Source organism: Alnus glutinosa, chromosome 13 (genome assembly GCF_958979055.1).
Source record: "Alnus glutinosa chromosome 13, dhAlnGlut1.1, whole genome shotgun sequence".
NCBI lineage: Eukaryota > Viridiplantae > Streptophyta > Magnoliopsida > Fagales > Betulaceae > Alnus > Alnus glutinosa.
The window spans coordinates 10,988,844-10,993,806 of NC_084898.1; positions in this window are offsets into that span (position 1 = coordinate 10,988,844).

Here is a 4,963-nt window from a genome sequence, read left to right on the forward strand (position 1 = left end):
ACCTCGGCCTAATTGCACTGACGGCACTATCTTGTTTCTAGTAACTCGGAGTTTCAACAAAAACATGGCTCTAATATCGTGAGGAGACGGAAGCAAATTATAAAATAGAAACAGAGAATAAATGAGAAGCAGATTATAGAAAAGAAATAGAGAATAAATGAGGTATCATGTGAGTGGATATAAACGAACAAGGTCTTACGGCACGATCACTATATCTTTTCTTTTTCTTTGTCTCTCCTAGGGCTACTGAGGAGTAAGCAATGATCTTCTTAAGATCGATTTGTCTTGAAGTGGTCAGGGAAGTATATATTATAGCAATCACACTTAGAGTATAAATGAAAGGAGTGGAATAAAGTGTCGCTTTGGGAAAGCCCAATGCAAAAAAAAAATAAAAAAATAAAAATGCATGTTGGGTCTTTGAAACAGTTCAAATCATTTTTATAATAATTAGTTTCATCTATAAGCAAGCTACCTTATGTAATGTTAAAAAAGCCGAGCAAAATAACGTCAAGTAGAAACAAACAAGGTCTTACGGCATGATCACTATATCTTTTTTCCTTTTGTTCTGGAAACTGCTCATTACCGATTGCCTTATAATAAGAAACCCTACCTGAAGTTTGATTCAAATTACCAAGTACTACAGCCGCCCCTACCCCTGTACAGGTTTAAGTCTCTACCTACAATCAGATCCTTTTTGAATCCCCCTATGACCGCTATCAAAGAGAAGCTTTTTCCTATGGATTTTGAATTACATGACTGGCCTTTCATCGGTGGCCAAAAGCCTAAGTATTCACTTACTACCTAATTTCGAATTTCAACCAAACTGATGGCACCCATTTTCCAAGCTCTTGCTTTAGATATAATGATGTAGATAGAAAACATGAAAATCATTGTTCAACAATAGTTTGTTGTTTGAGAATGCCGCGGTAACAAATATCGGAGGCGACTGTTTCAACGATTTTGAATGAGTTGACTCTTGGAATGCCGAGACATGACAAAGTTGTTATGACCATTTTTTTTTTTAATATAACACACACAAGTAGATCATCACAGTGACACATGTCACAAAGCTAGCATATGATACATATCCCATACAATGTACCTAGTAAATCAGAGTATAACATCTATCTATCTATGCAGCGAAAAACATAAACCTGTATAGCGGAAATCACATCTTAAACTGACACAAGTTAATTACAACAAAAAGCCATTTAACATCTATCTATTTAAAGCTTATCAAAATAACATTTACATTATAAAGTAATGGCTTTACAAAATAATGAGTGACATAAGCGTCACAAGAATGGACAACTCGTGGTCCAACAAATTACGACCGTCGCGGTGAGCTTCAGTCATAATATCCCAAATACAACGCTACGAAATCATTGTCAACATTAGGGGTACCTGTATCAAAGGAACAATATCTATACAGTTGTGGTATTAGCCACGTTCGTAAAACTGAAGGTGTGAGTCCACCACCTCAGCAGTATAATACTCATTACATTTTTCACATATAACTGACATTTTATTTTATCATTCGTTTACAATAACAACTACTTTTTATAGTTATAAAATCCGTCCCTTGAAAACATATCGTAGCCGATGACCTAAACATTGATAATTTATAAACACGTAAACCACATATACGTAGGTGTGAATATATACACTCATTCCAATCTACCGCTTGGAAGTACATATATACAAGCCCATCTACACTTATTATCTTTTACATACATACTAGATGACTCAGCTATACATGTATACAAGCTTTCCTGTTTTGGGAAATGCTAGCATACAAGTACGTCTAAGGAACTAAAGTCTAATCCAAGCATAAAGAGAGACATGTCTAGGACATGTTACAAACACCAATGGCTTTTCTAAGAGACTCAAACCTGCTCCCATCGAGAGGTTTGGTAAGAATGTCAGCCAATTGGTTGTTAGTGGGTATGAAAGCAAGAGATACCACCTGGGATTCCACAAGATCACAAATAAAGTGATGTTTGATGTCTATGTGCTTGGTACGAGAATGCTGAACCGGATTTTTGAAAAGATTAATGGCACTTGTGTTGTCACAGTGGATGGCCATGGTGTTCTGAGTGAAACCATAGTCACAAAGAAGTTTCTTCATCCATATCAACTGAGTGCATCAGCTTCCAGCAGCAATGTACTTGGCCTCAACAGTTGAGAGGCAAATAGAAGACTATTTCCTACTCATCTAGGCCACTAGATTAGTCCCAACATAGAAACATCCTCTAGATGTACTCTTTTTGTCATCCGCATTGCCATCTCAATCTGCATCAGAGTAACCCGCAAGCGCAAGATTTGTTTTTCTAGAGTACCAAATGCCATGGTTAACAATATCATTAATATACCTGATAATGCGCTTGACTGTAGTGAGGTGGGATTCCTTAGGATTTGCTTGAAATCGAGCACACATTCGAATGCAGGAGAAAATCAGACACAAGATTTGAAGATTATTTCTTGAATAAGATCAGCCCGAAAATGGAAAGAATCGTACAAAATATTTGAAGAATATTTTTAATTTTAGATATATATATTTTTTTAAACAGAAAAATTATCCCGAAATATAGAGACAATATTTGGATTTCAATGAAAATATCAATAATCAGCAGTGCTCGAAAACGCCCACAAGCCGAGCTAATATAGCTGAAAATTCAACATTTAGTAGGATTTTACCAAAAATAGCAAAATCCTAATAACCCTAATAAAACAAAATACAAAATAAAATAAGTAGGCTACCAAAAATCTTACCCAAATCAAGCTCAGAATCACCTCCTAAACAATAAATGAAAAGTTACCATAAATGGAAAAAAAAAATCTAAAATTAAAAATATTCTTCAAATATTTTGTACGATTCTTTCCATTCTCGGGCTGATCTTATTCAAGAAATAATCTTCAAATCTTGTATCTGATTTTCTCCTGCATCAGTCTCACCGGGTTGGAAAGAATTCGTCCTCGAATTCGAATCTTCTTTACCTCGATCTTTTGGATGGCCAATCAATTCATTCCATCCCGTATTTCTCAATACCAAAGTAACTTGAAATCAAAAGATAAACAAGTTGCAACCCATCACAATGACTAGCCTCACACTAAATTGAAATAAATCAATCTTCTCACGTCTTCCATTTATTTTCTCAAATTCACGCTCCATAAAAGTCTTTAAAGAATTATCAATTCTTTCTTGACCACAAAAATTAAAATTGTCAACTAACACGCCGAAACCAACATTCAACTTATTACTAGGTGAATTTGATAGAAATCTTTCAATCCCAATGAAATCAACATAACTAATTTCCTTATTACCCAACTGAAATCCCTCGTTATGTGGACTTTAATTAAACACATGGTAATCATTATTTTCTTCAATAAATTTTATTCCATCAACCAGAAAACTTACCTCATTTAATAAATCCTCTTCGTCAAGATAGATGTCGTCATAAATTGTTGGAGAGACCCAATCTAAATCTACTACAAATTTTTTCTCTTGATCATACGACAAAGAATCTCCCACAAGATCTTCATCATTGATATCGATATCATAAGTTGGTGGAGAATTCTAATCCATGAATCCTTGTGAAGGATTTTCAACATCTTCATGTTCAACATCATCATGAACATCTCCATGTATGAACTCATCATCAATGAACTTGTCTTATTGAAACTCTTCATCAACAAATTCTTCATCCCAATCACACTGTTCCCAAACCAAAACAGGATTGTGATACGGGTTCTTGAAATTGGATTTTGAATTGAGACTGTCAATATCGCATTTCGTATCCATGTTTTGCGCCGCTAGATGCTGGGTTAACTCTACAACTTGCCTTTGCAAATCCTCAATCACCACATCCTGAGCGTTACGATCACGGTGTAGAGCTTCCTCATTTGGAACCTATCCACGACCACGACCACTAGCCATCGAAACTGATAAAGAACTCGTCTTAGGAAAATGCTAAAGCTCTGATACCAATTGACATCGGATAGAATAATGATTATTCTGCAGGCTATTCAATAGGCAGTTTGTAAGGAAAAAAACAGAAAAATTATCCCAAAATACAGAGCCAATCTCTGAATTTCAATGAAAATATTAATAATCAGCAGTGCTCGAAAACGCCCACAAGTCGGGCTAATATAGCTGAAAATTCAACATTTAGTAGGATTTTACCAAAAATAGCAAAATCCTAATAACCCTAATAAAACAAAATAAAGAATAAAATAACTAAGCTGCCAAAAATCTTGCCCAAATCGGGCTCAGAATCACCTCCTAAACAATAAATGAAAAGTTACCATAAATGGAAAAAAAAAAAATCTAAAATTAAAAATATTCTTCAAATATTTTGTACGATTCTTTCCATTCTCGGGCTGATCTTATTCAAAAAATAATCTTCAAATCTTGTGTCTAATTTTCTCCTGCATCACATTCCCACACTGAAAGTAATATCTGGTTAGCTAGCTGTAAGGTAGAGAAGACTCCCAATCATACTTCTGTAGAGAATAGGATCCACTTGTTTGCCTGTAAAATCAGTACTGATCATGACACTTGTGCAAAAGGGAGTACGAGCATGACTCTTCCCATCTCGACCAAATCGTTTCACCAGATCTTTGGCGTATTTGAATTAAGAGATAAAGATCCCTTTAGGAGTTTGCTTAACTTGAAGTCCCAGAAAAATAGGACAACTCATCAATCATGCTTATCTCAAACTCCTGCTTCATCTCTTCAAAAAAATCATGGGCTTGGGAATTCAGAGTTCGGTCAGCCTGTCCTCTTGTGAATCTTTTAGCCAGAAGATAAGTAGTCAGACGCTCGTATCATGCTCGAGGAGCTTGCTTGAGGCCGTACAAGGCCTTCTTTAGCTTGTAGACATGTTGATGATGATGAGGATCTTGGAACCCCTTTGGTTGTTCTACATACACATCTTCTTGAAGTATGCCATTCAGAAAGGCA